Source organism: Podarcis pityusensis, assembly GCF_964106645.2.
Source record: "Podarcis pityusensis genome assembly, chromosome: 16".
Taxonomy (NCBI): domain Eukaryota; kingdom Metazoa; phylum Chordata; class Lepidosauria; order Squamata; family Lacertidae; genus Podarcis; species Podarcis pityusensis.
The window spans coordinates 31,945,648-31,962,725 of record NC_138041.1 but is presented as its reverse complement, the minus strand read 5'-3'; the positions used below and the strand labels follow the sequence as shown (position 1 = coordinate 31,962,725).

Here is a 17,078-nt window from a genome sequence, read left to right as displayed (position 1 = left end):
GGCTGGATCGTGGCCCGAATGTCTATAGTTTTAATATATCTATTGATCATTTCTCATATCTCTATAAAATAAAATAAATGCAAGCATTTTTAAAAATGCATTTACCTGCCTTCCGCAAAGATACTTTATTTTCAGGTTGTTTCGTCTTACAGGTTATAAGCAAATTATGCACTATATAAAGCTTCATGGCCAGCACTGCATTGACGCACCTTGGGCCCTTGTGCTGAAGGGTGGGTAGAAAAGCTAAATAAATAAATAAAATGAAGAGGGCTACTGTGTGTGTACATAAGAGGCCTCACAGTAGCCATTCAAACAACCACCTAATTCACAGCAAGAGTTCCTTTAAGCTGAGTCTCGTTAAGCGCAGGCCAGGAATAAGCGTGAGATCTGTGTTCCTGTCAGCAGGTTAAAACTCATTAATGCTTAGAGGCAACATGAGTTTTGTTATATATAATGTTGCAGCTATTCATCCTAGAATACATTTAAACTTTTCTTGGCTCTCTCTCACTGCCTGTTATGCAGCTCTGTTTGGGACTTCATTAACATATTTATTCAGCAGAGAACATGCTTAGTTGTTTTTTTTCTCAGCACAAGGCTATTATGAGCTGGCAGGAAACTGCTGTAGGAAATTTCAGCAATACAAAAAAGTGCACTTGAAGCCATTAATATTATTAAAAATGACCCTCCTTCCTTTAAGAAAATATGCTAAGTCAGTGGCTGTAGAACAGGCTGATATACTGTGACTTAATCTTAGGAAAGTTTATTTTCTATCACAGGACAAAGAGCTGTATTTCCCCCTCTGTTATCATGTTATCAGCTTCTTGCAGGATGCTACTTTTCACTGCCCAGAGAGAGTCATTTTAAAATTATTGGTTTCCCATCTCATCTTCTTTAACCACATTAATTTCTTTTATCTCCATCTGACACATAGAAGGGCTATATAATTTCAATGTTCTCTATCACACCAGGAGTACTAAATAACAACACATCTCAGTAATCCTTACAATCTACTGTATATTTTGGAAAGTTGTTTGTTTGTCTGTTGGTTCCCTATAACAGCTGCTAGTTCCCTTTAATAGCAGGTTGTGCTGATTGCAAGCACACCAGCGGGGGAAGCAAGGCTCTGTTGAGCCCTACAGGAATGCATGTGCGGTCATTGTCACTGTGGGTGGGACCAGATTGTGCCACATTTATACAAATGTCAGCATGAACAAATACTTCCAACAAACTCAAACAAGGCCTATTACTGTATGTGCCTGATATGTTGCATTCCAGAAGTACATAAAACAGCCTTCCCCAGCCTGGTGCCCTCCATATGTATTGGATTACTGCTCTCATCATCTCTGACTATTGGCAATGGTTGCTGGGGCTGCAGGACACCAAGCTGGGGAAGATTAATATAAAAGCTGTATATCATAAATTATTTTTTGCTTTGCCTATCCTGCACTAACTGCACTCCTTCATTTTGACACTGGTGCACATTTTCACGTTGTGACAAACCATTCAGTTGGGACTTCTAGTTGTTTTTAGTATTTTGCAGATAAGATTCTGTCTGATTTGACTGTAGCCTATGCTAATCTTTGGTGCTTCACTTCCATAGAACATTTTAGTAACTAAAGAAAAAGAGTTGAATTTATGAAGCTATAGTACAGGGGAAGGTAGCATGGTGCCCTCTAGATTTTGTTGGACTCCTATCAGCCCCAACCAGCATGACTGATGAGTCTAGGATGATGGAAGTTGTCCAACAACCTCTGAGCAGCACCATGTTGGCTATATCTAAATAGTTTACTCCATTAGTTTTGCTAAAACAAATTTATGAATGGGTAAGCGTTCATGAACTACAGTCCATGTCATCAGATGTATGAAGTGTTATCTATGCTTGGCAGATATGGAACCTGTGGCACTCCAGATGGTGTTGGTCTGTAACCCCCATAATCCCAGCACATTGGCCATGTTGGCTAGAGCCACTGAGAGTCCAGCAGCACCTGGAGGCCCAAATTCCCTGTCCCTGATGTAGAGGGAGAAGATATAATAGACTGTAGAGAGAAAATTATATTGTAAACTGCCCTATGATCCTTGGATGAAGGGCAATATGAAAATTTAATAATAATAACAAACATTTTTAACAGTGGGATCAGACAATAAAATACAAAATGTGCAGTTTATGACAATTCAACTAAAGTCAAAATCTGTGCAAAATAAACATGTTGACAATACTATCCATAATAGCATCAGCTGCTGATAACGCAATTACCCAAATATCCTAGCTAAATATTGTTTTTGCTTGTAGGGGTGGGGAGGTGTATAGATGAGGGCAGGACTTGTCCGAATGGTGCAGCAAGAACTTTTAAAATGTTGAGCCCTGTGGTAAGATATCATTTGGACTTTGATTCAGACCAGGGAAAGCATTTCATCTCCGCTTCAGGCAGCAAAATGTATTGGGCCTGCACTGTTGTCTAATCATTTTATCTCGGGTTAATATTTAATGAGTGAGACTATCCAGTTTCCCATCAATCTTTCCAACCGCACATTAGAATTTTTTCTACAATCTCTTAAACCCATTTAATCTTGCTACACTTCTGTTGTTCAAATTGACACATAATTCTCCCATCCTCTTTTTTTTGTGGCCAGATCACAATCCCTATCCTTAGTCTCAGAATGTAGCTTGGAGAATGGGGGGGGGGGGTGTAGGGAGGAAGGCTTAGGTTTTCATTGTGCCTCAAGTGTACACTAAGGATTGCTTCATTTCATCCTGCTTTTTATTCATTTCCCTAAATTTCCCAGGAGCCCAGTATGGCTCATGAACCACAGTTTGGCCACCTCTACCATATCTCTATTTCTCTATCTATATATCTCTGTTCATCCATCCATTTATTATCAAATCTGCAGACTTCCTAACATTTTTTAAAGGACTGGCAAAACCGCCTGTCTTTAGTGTGGTTTATGCCATTGATTTTCAGTTGCTTCAGAACCTGATTCCTTATACGCTCTAAAATAATACTAGCAATATTATTTTATTAAAGCTTCCGCAGGTACAAGAGCATCCACCAATATTGCCCTATAGTAAATTAGAAGCTGCCACTCATTGTCAGGGCTGGCATTGGACTTCAGAGGGCCCTTAGTACAGGGCCACAAATGGGCCCCCAACACAAACAGACCCCGCACAGTGCAGCTGCTGCAGATGGCTCCCATCCAGAAATGGCGCTCCTACCCACCCAATGCTAAAACAGCCACCTGGGAGCCTGGTGAACAGGGTGGTAAGGGTCCTTCTGAGCTGCTGTAGCCCTTTGCCAGTGGCACCAGTACCCAACCTGGCCTACCACTGGCACCAGGGGCACGCACGGGCACACACACGTAATAGAATCCCCATATTATATATATATATTTAAGTATAAACGATCTGCTTGTTAAATCCCAACAATTACTTTCCAGTTCATTTTCTCTCACACACACATGCTCGTCTTTTCTTTTCTTTTCTTTTTTGTTCAGCCTCCTAATATTTCTGCCTGAATTCTTTCACGACAGAAGCAAATGAAAATTACACCGTGGTTTTTAGGTCTCTGTTTCCTGATTTTTGCTTGTCATGTCATGAACTTCCTCAGAACAGTGAAATGGCAGCCCATCTCCCAGAGAGCTCCAGACTAGAATTTCAAAAGTTGTCTTGTTAACAGCTTGTCAGGAACCTACATTTCAGTCTCGCTGAGTTTATATCATGCACGCAAACAGACACACATTTGTGGGGGGGGGAGTTGCTGGAAATTATGATTTTTACAGGTTCTGACATTTTTCTAAAGAACTGGAATGCTCAAGGCTGCTCCCCCCACCCCTGTCTGCCTCCCTTAACAGGCTATGCTGTTTGGGGTGATATTCTGTGTTTGCAGCAACTGAACATCAGAGCAACATTCAGTTTCTTCCCTTTAAACATGTTCTTTGAATTATTTAAGGTGTTTTGATGTAGGCTAGAATTTGTAACAAAGTCCTCCAGCTTTTATCCTAACAAAAAATCAAAAAGGTTGAAGGGTTTTTCTCCCCCTCCTTCCCCTCCTCCCTCCGCTGCTTTTCTCCCCCCTCCGCTTTTCCTCCCTCCTCTCTCTGCTTTTAATAGATCCTAGGTTGGAGCATCAGGGGACTTCCTTTTATGTTGTACAGCATGAAATGACTTAGTCAGGGCCTTCCTGATTAATTTATGAAGACTAAGGAAAAGAGAAGAGAAAAGGGGGCTTGGAGGGGGGTAGGGGAATACGGAGGCCCGTTGGGAATCGACCCCTAGCTGTAGCAGATCAACTCACTCTTGTGGAATGAAAAGAGACTTTTAAATAGTGTTTTTTAAACCATTGGCTCCTTGACCCATGGAAGTAACACAAGGAGGCAGCTTTGGGGGTGCAGAGACAATAATAGAGTCCAAGGAACTGCTTCCTGTGCAAACACTGGGCCTTTCCTTTCTCTCTCTCTTTTTCTCTCCTTTTTATTTTTTTATTGTTTTGTGCTAAAACAGTGGTGGATTGGAAGATTAACGTGCTCTGTGGTAAAAGGGGAACGGTAGAAAATCCACCCTAATTTCCCTCATGTAAGACACACGGGGGGGGGGGAGAGAGAGAGAGAGATTTCCCTTCTCTCAGCTTGCAGGTGACAGCTATTGGTCACTTAACAAAATGGCCTCCACAACAACACCCCCACACCCATTCACACACCTTTGGCTCAGCCTGCACCAGCCATGTTGATGCATCACTGCCTCTCAAAATTAGTTATAGCGCTCAGGGCTATCCTCAGTTGCCAAATTGCCACCACTAAGATTGAAAGAGAGAGGGGGGTGAAAGAGAGCTCAGTTTATACATGTATAGTGCTTATGACCTCCCTCTCCCAGCCAAATGCTGAGAAAAGAAAGGGGGGGTAGTAGTGAAGGAAGGAAATTGCTGCCCTGAGGCTCAGTCTGTTTCTTACAGCTCTACCCCTACCCCCCACCTCCGCCCTGCTCCCCCTCAACATTCGGAAGCCAGAGCTGGTCTAGCCATGGGGAGGCCCTGGACTCATTTCATCAAGCTGTCAAAGAGCTAGTGGAGCTAAGAGGACTCTCTCCTGCCTGGGGCAAGTTCAAGTCAACATTCAATTTCCTCCCCCTTCCTTTCTTCCTTTCTATCTTCTCTCTCCCTCCCCGAGCCCCCCACCCCGCAAAAGCTCTTGGCTAGCTTCTACGCTTCTCCCTGAGCCGCAACAGCTCACAGTTTCTTGCCAGTGGGGAAAGACTCCGGGGACCTTATAAAGGACACAGTGGCAAAATTGCTGCAATAAATCAGTAGCCCTTCGACACTTGGCGGAAGCTTAATGTTTTGGCAGTTTCTTCCTTCTTTTTTTGTTTTTTTGTTTCTGTGCGTAAAGCCTCAAGTCCCATTAGTGGGCTTTTCTGTCAGCTTGGCTCATGATAAAGCTCCTTCTTCCCATCTTCTTAAGCAACACCCTGCAGACTTTAATATGGTGCCAAACCTGAGTATGTGGCAGAGGGACCCAACACCCCCCCATCCCTTATACACACAGAAACACACACACACCATGCCACCATTGCTACCACCAAATCATTGTGAGGTGCAGAGAGCAGGGGGCTCCATCAGCTAGGCCTCAAAACCATATGAACCCCAGGACCTGTTCAGCTTTAGAAGATGCAAAATAGCAGCAGACTTTTATGAGGAAGTGCAGAGTGCCTTTTCCCTGATGCTTTGTAAATGCAACTAGTGCTCACATACTTCTAGAGTTCCGAAAGGAACGGCCTGCAGCTCGAGCCTGCTTGAATGTTAGGGGAAGACCCATAGCTCAGTGGTTGGAGTATGTGCTTTGCATGTTAAATCATCAACTCAATCCCCTTCATCCCCAGTTAAAAGGTTCAGGTTGCCAGGGATGGTGTAAAACTCTGCTCGAGACTCTGAAGAGTGGTAGCCAAAGTTGCTCTGAATGGGCAGATAGGGCGGATAGTTTGAAATGATATAAGGCGGCTTCCTATGTCTTGCCACTAAAGACGCATCACATAATCCCAGGTTTGGGGTAGCTGGAAGGGAGGAACGGCACTCCGCACATGTTCAAAGACACTTGTGTTCATTTAATGGCTACATTTTGGTACAAATCAAGGCCTATGCACTCACCTCTGGAAATAGCTTCATTGTAAGTTTGAGCCTGATGTTTCTTTTTTCCAAAAATTAAGCACCGTAAAATGTTACAAGGGTGGACTGAGGGATGACTCACGAGTCACTTGTGTTCTCTGGGCAGTCCAACTGTCGGTCTCGAATAAAAGGATGTCTAGGTTTTTCTTTCTTTTTTTCTTTTTTTATGTCTCTTTAGGGGGACGGTAACTATGTAGGACAGCACATGCTTTGTGTTCAAAATCCTGACATTTCCAGTAAAAAGGAGCAGGTAACAGGGGCTGCAAAAGGCCATCTTCATGAACCCTGGAAGCAGCTTCCAGTCAGAGCAGACAGTATTGGTCTAGAATGATGAACATATAGCCTATCTAATGTAAGGCAGCTTCCTAGAACTTTCCAGTTTGCACATGCAATGATTGGGCAGAAGCGGGAGCTATATGTAAGCAGATATTGTGTAAGGGAAAGTTGGAGAGTGTTTATGAAACTACGTAACACACTTGAACCTTGGATTCCACAGACTGAAACCTCAATTTAAACCTTGCCCAGTGCCAATGCACATTTCATCCTCTTCTGTCACTGCCACTGAAAAGGGTGATGTCATGCCTCAGCTCTCAAACACCTTAAGTACTGGTGCAAAGGTAGAGGAGTTTGGCCCCATGTTCTCCAAATCAACCTAAGGGATGGCCTTGCTCTCTGAATTTGCTTCTAAGTCTGATCAAACAAAGTGACTTTAACTTTCTTCCACACCAACCACCTAAAGATGCTTAGCCCTCATGCAACCGCTGTTTCTGACTAGAGCATTGGCCTTCCACAATTAGGCTACATGACACCTCAGGTGGATTGCGACAATGCCTGCATCACAGCTTCCTTCCGCCCTTATAACTTGAAAACTGAGCCTGCATTTTGCTTCCTCTTATTGGCCTAGGCCTTGGGAGTGCAATTGCACCACACACACACCCGGGGCATGCACTCATGGGTTCCAGGTGGGTCCACAGATTAAGAGTCTCATGCTCTACCAACAGCTATCCTGGCTAGTTGAAAAACACTGCTCTGGAGGACATTAAGAGACATTGGGCTACAAGGATCCATGCCAAATCTGGCTATCTATCTATCTATCTATTGATCTGTCTATCATCTATTTATTTCCAGTTTGCACATAATCATTGGGCTGTCCTCAGGCTAGTCCAATACTCAAGGGTTTGTTTAATCTCTGATTTGGTGAAGCAGTGTCTGTGCTTTTTTAGGAACAATGCAAAGCCCTGTAGTCGTTTCCGCTGGCTCCTTAATGCCTGTTAGCTACTGCTTGCTGCTGCAGGCAATGCTCCTGGTATATTGCCCCCAAAGCCTTGTTCAGTGCCCCCATGGGCCTCAAGCACTGCAGCTATAGCCACCTTTGCCTCCCCCCTCCAGCTGAGAATCCATGGCACAGTTTGAATGTATCTGCATTAAGTGGCTGTGCAAGTACCTGCCTTCCAGGCAGCCCCAAACCATTTCTGGTTTTAAATATTTAACACTGATTCTAGTAATATATGCATATGTGAAGTATATGTCTGCTGTATATTTAAAGCAGCAAACTATGTTGCTGTTTTTTACACAGTGATTCTTCCTACATTACTTTTACAATGCTTTTATTTTCTCTCTTGTACCATCTGAGAATCCTCTGTAATCTCAAACCCTGCTATATAAACGGTTTACTTTCACTGTGGTATTATAGGACTGAGGACTAAGGGAATAGATCTGGACCATGAAATAAGATGAAAAATATGAAATTTGGCTTTTAACAAACAAGTCTTGTCCAGTAGGATCAATAGCTATGCAAACTGGCACCAATCCCTCTGTGTAGCTAACTGAAATATTGTAAAAACCCTGATAATATTCCCCACTACCTGAGATACTTAAGAGGCAGAAGAGGAAATATGTAATTCATTTGGTTTAGATTCCATTCAAATATAGTATTGGAAAATGCCAAGGTCACTTAAATAATGCAAATGGAGTCCAGAAAACAAGGTCGCCTGATAACACTTCAGTAATGAAAGTGAATGAAAACTATGTAATTTGAGAAGAAAGGAACAGAGAGGTTTTGTTTTGTTTTCTGGTTCAGGCCTTGTACGTAGCAGGGTGCTATTCAGCTAAACATACAAAGGAAAAACTTCCTTAGAACTACACAGCCAATCCAGACGCTTGCTACTTTTTGTGAATATCATACCACTCTGCTTAGTTGCTATAGACCACCTCAACCCACCCCCCTTCTTGGTTAGTTGACTTTAAGATTAACAGAATAAACACCTACAAACTGATTGATCCCTGCTGTTGTACTTCCAAGATCCAGAGAGAGAGAAGATAGTACTGCTATTAATCTGAACAGTACAGAAATGCACCCATTCAGCATTAACCACGATTAAACAAAAAAGGCTGTTTAAAATAAGCACAGGAATGAGTTTATTTGACCATTGACCATAACAGAACATAAAACAGAATACTAAATCATAATGCCACCAGAAATCAGGCTGTAAACAAAGAATTTGTAACCTATCTTAGATTAACAAGGTTATTTAAATAAACATGGAAATGTATTTAAGAATCATGGTAAAATATGTAAACTTCTGCAAAAGTTGCATATACTGTGCGTAATACAATATTGCTATATGTGTGCAAATATATCTGTATAGGGTTGTAGCCAATGTTAGTCCTACTCAGAAGGCACCCATTGAAAATAATAAGCATGACTAAAGTAGAGCCATTGATTTTAGTGGGTCATCTTTGAATATAACTGTAGTTGGATGCAACCAATAGAGCCTCTTTCACAGTAGCCGATGCCATGGCGTAGCAGGAGGGCTCACCTGACCACCTAACACTAAGTTATCTGCTCCTTACTCTGATGGTGGGTGGAGTGAAGCAGCAGGGAGTGTGGCATGGTCCAAATGCACCCAACAGGTGTGGCATATTGGCTCAAGTGGTGCGCTTGCATTGTGGCGACCTTTTTGCCACATCATCCCTCTTCTTCCCAATAAGAAGCCGTGTCTCAGCTGTCCAGAGGTCAGGTGAGTGCTTGCCATGCCTTCAGAGGCTGCCCTTATGATTATCCAGTGACCTCCCAGTATGTCCTATATTATAACCCCCAACAAGAGGCCAGTCTAAGAGACTGTTTTGGATTACTGCCATCTCCAGCTTTCTAAACATTTGCTACTAATTCTTGCATTGTTGTAGAACGTTGTTTGCTCTGCACAACTTTGGAAGATGTTTCAGCAAAGGTACTTTTTGCTATCATGTTTATTGCTCTCTTCAGTAAGGAAAAGCTTTTCAGGTCATCTAGATTCAGGCAAAGTTACATTTTTGTCACTTGATAACTGCAGTATTCATATGGCTGCTGAGTATATTATTTTATAATTTCTATTTTTTAAACTGCTGGTTTTCTTTATATTGGGGAGGATTATGACAGTTCAAGCAGCTTGAAATTGGTTTACTTTTTCCTCTTAGGGAAACAGTACCTTCAGACAGTGTTTTTTTCTGGGGGTATGCAGGAGTATGCATACCCCTAAACATTTTGTGAATCTTAAGTTTGGCCTCATTGAGGGGCAATATTTCAATATGTGTAGGAAAATGAGAGTACCCCTAAACATTATTTTTTAGAAAAGAGCAATTCCTTTAGACACTGTTGCTTATAAATCAAGAGGGTCAGTGCAACTTCTTGAAAATCAGAAACATTTAATAATTAAGGTTTAAATGAGGTCCAAATCAAGGCCTTTCTTGATTTTCAAGAAAGTGAACTCTAATACGGGAGTCTCTCTTTCTCTGTGTCTCGCCCCTAGAAAGATCAGCCTTGCCTTCACTTCCAGTACACACTTGGCAACAACCCGCTCGTTGATAGCAGATCAAGCAAACTCCAGAAAGTATTGTTTGTTTGGGATTTCATTTTTAAAAAGCTTACTTGCCACTAGCAAGATTCAGGCTTAAACCTGCCTCTGCCCCCAAACTGTTTTTACAAAAAGAAGAAGAAGAAGAAGAAGAAGAAGAAAAGTGGGGCAATTAGGATCTCCTTTGCAAACATTCTTGGTGGAATTAAGAGGCAATTGGCACAACTCTGCCAGTAATCCCTTTACAAGCCTTTATGAACACAACACAATAGGCTGTTTACAGATTTACTTATAGACCTGGCGTGTTAACAGGCCTGTAGGAAAATTCAGGTAATTGAGGCTTTTGTCTTTAAATGAGCCCCCATAGCTGTCAGCAGTTGCCATTCCTCACATTTCTTTAACTGTGTATTTTGACAAGGGCTTTTGTCCCATTGACAACAGCTGCGTGGGAGGTGAAGATGTGGAGAGCTTTCTCTTCTCCCTCCACCCTTTAAATTCCTTCATGGCTCACATTCTGTAAGAAAAGCTTGTTGCATGGCTTAAACCAGCAAACTTTCGCCTTGGTTTTTGTTTCCCCACTCTTCTGAATGTGCTGCTTCTCTGATTTTCCAGATAATAGTTACACAGCAGGATGACTCAGAACCAATTTATTTCTGGGGCTTGGGTTCTCATGAATTACACACACTCAGGAGGTGTTGGGCACCAGCAATATACTCCAGTATATTAATATAGTTTATTATTATTATTTATTAAATTTGTATACCGCCCTGTACCCGCAGGTCTCACCTCGTTTACCCCTTTAATGTGTGTGTGTGTTCAAATATTCTATTCCACGCTCAAAAATTCTTACCATTACTTCAAGGGTTTTTGATGATACAGTGGCAACTTGAGTAGACCCAGCAGATCTACCTGTAAGACACTTGTTTGCACACGTCACAATAAGCTAAACTTTAGTTTATTAAAACCATGTGGATGTGCTGGTTCTTGGGGAGTAGTTTGTGCGCACTTTGCTCTTCCCAGTTTCTTTTAGCACAGTGTGGCCTGGCAGCTAAGCAAACACAATATATATGTATATATATTCCATTCCCTTTCCCCCAGCTGCAAAATGTCTATGACAAAAGTGTCTCTCACCAAATGTAAACAAACTGTGGGAAAGACTATGAATTGAAAGGTGAGAATATAGATGTACCTTTCCCTGTTTATCTGTTTGCTTTGTAACACAAAAACCTTAATAAAAACTAATTGTGTGTGTGTGTGTGTGTAGGGAGAGAGAGAGAGAGAGAGATAAAAAAAGATAAAAAGTTGTGTGTGTGTGTGTAAATTGAAAGTGCACAGGGTAAAATAAGTCATGAAAAGGGGGGAGAAAAAGAAAAATACATAATACCCATATGCAATACAAAAGAACCTTATAAATATTGCAAGATTGTTATTGTAATTATCCTATAGTTAACGTAATACAGTGTTTATAAAAATGAATTCCAAACATTTCTTAAAAATTTCCATGGCAAGTCTATGTTTACATGTGATGTGTTCCTGTGTTGCAAATTTGTACGTATCTTCTATCTATTCCAGGGGTCGGCAACCTGTGGGCCATGGGCCACAAGTGGCCCACAGGGTCGTTTAAACGACCCACGAGCCACCCCCAGACCAAGCTGTCTGCTTGATGAGTCCCTGTGTGCTGTGCTAAACCGGCACAGCGCAGAGCGGGGACTCGCTTCTGCGGCCCCGGAAATCGCGTCTACGCAGACGTGATCTGGCTCACAGAGCGATCTCTGCGGGAGTGAACCGGCCCAGGCGAGGTAAACCTTGCTGACCCCTGATCTATTCATTAAAGGGAGCTGCATTTTAATTTTTTTCAGTTCATCAATACCTGTCCGTTTGCCATAGTAGAGGCATGGAGAGTCCACTCATATTGTCCCTTTCTTAGGTTACAAATATTGGGTATATACGGTAATTCAGAAGGATATTTTCCTCAGCAAATTTAAGATTATTCCATACAGTCACGTTGATTGTCTCTATTACCCTCTGCCAAAAATTTACCAATGTAGGACATTGTAAGAACATGTGTTTTAAAGAACTGTTGTCCCTGTTACGTCTTCAGCAGCTAGATGTCTTAGATAGCCCTTCCATAAATAAGCGTAATGTAGTCAGGTAGGTTCTAAATATTATTTTTTGCTGTATAAGTCTTAGTTTTGCCCACAGGGCAAAACGTGGGTACAGATTGTAATTAAATAAGAGAACTAGGGAGGAGTGGCTGATTTGTATGGTTCCAATAAACAATAGTACAGTGGTACCTCAGGGACGCGGGTGGCGCTGTGGTCCAAAGGCCTAGGGCTTGCCAATCGGAAGGTCGGCAGTTCGAATCCCCGCGACGGGGTGAGCTGCCGTTGTTTGGTCCCAGCTCCTGCCCACCTAGCACTTCGAAAGCACGTCAAGTGCAAGTAGATAGATAGGTACTACTCCGGTGGGAAGGTAAATGGCGTTTCCGTGCGCTGCTCTGGTTTGCCAGAAGCGGCTTAGTCATGCTGGCCACATGACCCGGAAGCTGTCTGCGGACAAACACCGGCTCCCTCGGTCTATAGAGCGAGATGAGAGTGCAGCCCCAGAGTCGTCCGCGACTGGACCTAAGGGTCAGGGGTACCTTTACCTTCACTGTATGGCTTTCTGTGACACGCAAAGCAGGCCCAAAGCAACAGTGTGTTGTGGCATCTTAAAGACTCATGGATTTGCTATGGTATAAAACTTTCATGGATTCCAGCCCACTTCATCACTTGCAAGTTCACCTTGTGTCCACAGAAACTCATGGCGTAACAAATGTGTTTGCCTTTAAGGTGCTACAAAAACCCTCATTGCTTTTGCTGCAAGAGACTAAGACAGCTACTCCTGGAGAATTTTACAGTATAAGATCTCTCTTATTAATTATATGTGCTGGTGGAATATACATTTCACTACTAATACTAATAATATACACATAAATAATAATATTTATATGATAGAAAATGTTCCTGGGTATCAATAGTTTAGATACATCTTGTTTTAAATGTGTGTCAGAAGTTAAACGGTACATTTGCTGTTGTCCACAGAATGCATCTAAACTGACACATCCATTTAGAGGGGACTGTTCAAGAATAGGGAAGAAAAAGGTTCTATTTCCTTGGCAAGCAATGTATGTCCTTAAAAAAAACAACGCAAAAACCCACCTCTCCAAAGGATTATGGGATAGCTTCCCATAGTTCAGTGAGGCAGGAAAACAAATCAAAGGAAATCCAGGACTAATCACTCGTGCCCAGAAAATTTAGTCTGCAAACAACACAGAAATTATCTACTTAATCCAGAAGCAGATCAAATCCCTGTTAGTCTTGTATTAAAAACTGTACATGAATGTACTTAGACAGTACCACATGTGTGAACCAGACCACAAATTTCCCTTTTACTCCTGCTGAGGAATGCTCTAGATCTTTTTTCATTCTTTTTTAAGGAATATCAATCATAAGAATGGTTAACAAAGAACATGTTAAAGTACTATAACATGTACATTGTTAACCATTCTTCTGATTTGTGTCAATTAAAAAAAGATCTGTAAGGTGAACCTACTTATGCTATTGTAAATATTGCTATTATTAATGTGTGTTCTGTGTTTCTTTGTTCTTCGTTGCATTAAAGAGTTGCAGCCATATGGCATTTTCTGATTATTATTTTTTCCCTTAATATTTTTAGTGTTCTAAATGTCTTACATCAGGTATGGGGAAACCTTTTCATTCCAGGGGCCACATTTTCTTCTGGGCAACCTTTTGGGAGCCACCTGCAAGTCAATGTGAGGCAAATGTGAGCAGAACAATTAATGTCCATCTTACCTTTGTTTCTACACACACTCATGCATCCTTCTCTGTCCTCCATTGAGGCAAGCAAGTATTATAGAATCATAGAATTGTAGGGTTGGAAGCATCATCTAGTCCAATGTCCTGCAAGACAAAGCAAGACCAGTGAGGGGTGTGGCTTGGGGAAAGAGGATGTAGCCTAGAGAGGAAATGTGACCTGGAGAGACTTGAAAATTCACTTATCCAAATGAGAGGAATTAGTACCCAAACCTTGCCATACACATTGCAGATTCATATCTTCGAACAATGAGCAGTTTTTACTTCATTGTTTACTTTTGCTGGTTGGCTGAGGAATTGAGGGGGAGCAATAGGACCAGGGCTGTCTTAAGCATATGCGGTGCCAGGATGCAAAGATCTGCCCGGCAGCCCACCCCCAGGTTGCCCAGTCCCAGGTGTGCAGGAGGGTGGAGCCGGCTGGCCACCTCAGGGTCTCGCTGGCTCGGTCACCCCCAAACTCACGGCACAGAGCCCACAGCAGAAGAGCCCACCGTGGCTCTCCGACTGACGGGTGGGCTCTTCCCCGCACTCAACTTTCAGGCCCCGGACTCTCGGCCTGGCACCCCTGAGAGCCTGGCATCTGGGTGCCCCGCACCCCTAGCACCTATGGTAAGATGGCCCTGAATAGGACAAATCAGAAAGCAGTTTTCCTGGGTTTTCTGGGGGGCGTGATGAGCTGGGGGGGGGGGGTTCCAACATTTTGTGGTCAGGAATGCTCAGTAGAAATTGTTGACTTGTTATGCAAACACTCACCTAACAAACTCTTTCCATAGAACTCAATTGTGTTTGGATAACAACAACAATAATGAACATTTGATGTCCTTTCTGGATACTCAGAATTAGCTGCCTGAGGCAGCTGCCTCACATGCCTTCAGACACACCGGGAAGTGGAAATGGCATTCAAATAACTGCTCCTAGGTTTTAGAGGTCTTTCTGTCCATTTTGATAGAAGCAGACGTCTAGTATCCCTCAGAGGGAGAACCAGTGTAAGATGCCAAAGATCAAATCTCTTTCCCACTGGTTGCTAGTGCTTTGACCGCAAAATCCAAAGTCAACTAATTCATATCCTCTGTCTAAAATAATGTAACTTGAGAAGCAGCCCTTGGTGGGCAACTGACAAAATGTGCCATAATATATTTTCCAGGGAAGATGAGATTCCCTGTTTTAATGTAGAAACCACCCCCCCTGCTGCTTTTGAGGTCATTTTCTGCCCATAGAGAAGGCTGCAATAGCTTCATTTGTACTTTGCAATGGTAATGTTTTCTCATCTCCAGCCAGTGAGATCTATGCATCCCTAAACATTCCAAGGTGTCATTATCCTGCCATATGTACAGCTGAAAATAGAACTATTCCATTTTCAAAGCCAGCAAGTGTGTCCAATGTAAAACGACTGCCACCCCTTCTCCTTCTTGACTTTATGGGTTTTTTCCCATCTAGAAAACGTTTTAAGAACTTTAGTCTCCTAAGATTTTAAGCACAGGAGAGCAACTGCACTACAAATTGATAAATTTGAGACCAGGTTACTTAAGGGACTGCATTGCCCCATATATCCTTGCCCAGGGGTGGAGGAAGGGGAGTGCGGTGGGTGCGGGCCGCCCTGGGTGTCACCACTGAGGGGGGTGACAAAATGCCGGGCGGCACTCACCGTGGGGCCTGTAGCCCACCTGAGCCACGCTTCTCTCCTGGGAGTGACGCGGTAGCTTGGGCGCTCACAGGCTCTGTGCTGCCCCAAATGGTCCACCCACTGCCTCCCCCCCAGCTGTAGGGCGGCTGAGTGGGAGGAGGCAGGCAGACTCTGGAGGCCCCCGCGGTGCACCCCGCTTTTGCCCTGCCCCTGGGCGCGCCACTTCCTCTGCTGCTGTCCTTGCCAGCAACTGTGCTCCTTAGCTCTAGGGGACTGCTGAGAGTATTGCATGCCCCGCAGTCTTAAGTCTTTTGTATTTTATATCACTTCAACAACTTTTGCCTGTGAAGCAGTTTATAAATATGTCAAATAAATGAATGAATAAATATAGCTCTTTCCCAGTAGAATCACATTGAAGTAGGCAACGCTTTCTTTCTGTTGAGGATTGCATTCCCTCAAAGGCATTTGAGGGTCACATCCTGGCAATGGATAGAAATCATACAGTCAGCATTTTTAGTACGCTTTCTACTATGAGCCCAACAGAGGCGGATTTATGGAAGTGTGACTGGTTTGGTCACACTGGGGGCGGAGCCTTTGAGTGCTGCAGGGGGCGCAATAACCACAGTATGTTGTAGAATGGAAGGCAAGAGATGAGGGCACCAAATTTTAGCATCACACAGGGTGTCGCTGAACTTTGAGACCCCAAGGTCGTCCACTGATCCCAAACCTGAACAGTAACAGCCAAATTAGGTTCCACATGTCCCCAAGTCAATATATATGTATTTTGGATTCTGTGTCCCAATGTACCCGTCTAGACATTGAATCAATATAGTAAAGTCCCAAATGGACTGTGAGGAGGATCTGTAGAAGAATCTCTCCAAATTGGCTAACTAGTCAACAGAACAGCAGATAAGAGTCAATGTTTATGTCTCAATTTGCCCTTACAGACATCGAGACGCTTCTGCCATTCTGTTGCTCAGGCAGCCAGTTTGGAAAAATCCTTTTTGAGATCCTCACAGTCCACTCAGGACTTCACTGTCCTTAATAATTTGGGTCATCTGCACAGTTTGCTACTGCAAGCTATGGTATTCATTTCTAAATCCAAATAATTTATGAACAAATTAAATTGTCCTGATCTCAATACAGATTCTTAGGGATGTCCCCACTGGGTGTTAAAGCCCACTCTCAGAACAGTTTCCAATACATAGGAGGAACATTTGCCTTCATATGCCATGACTGATATGCTAGGAACTTTTAGTGAAGGACTTCATCAAATGGCCTTTTACCCAGCCCAAAATATCTCACTTTTCCAAATGCTCAGGGCAGCTAATGCCTATCTACTGGGATATTTGTGTATTTATCCAAATTTAAATAGCATTATTTAGGTATGTTATTTTAGTTCATGTTAACATGCTGAGATTATTTATTTCAATGTTATACTTTTTCAAAGGGAAATGATGTGATTTGCCAGGGAAATTCAAAATTCTGGTTGTATTGTAAAAATAAAAATGGAGGGAGTCTGTGACATTTTTTATTATTTTATTATTATTTTAATTTCATAAAATTTACACACCTCATTATCTACATGCTTACCAAT

The 17,078-nt window shown here is 42.6% G+C and overlaps 1 protein-coding gene across 12 annotated transcripts in view; it reads left to right on the top strand.

Moving 5' to 3' along the window:
- Positions 1–17,078, top strand: part of FBRSL1 (fibrosin like 1) — a 779,020-nt gene that overhangs the window by 486,942 nt on the left and 275,000 nt on the right. The gene's annotated exons all lie outside the window — the stretch shown is intronic.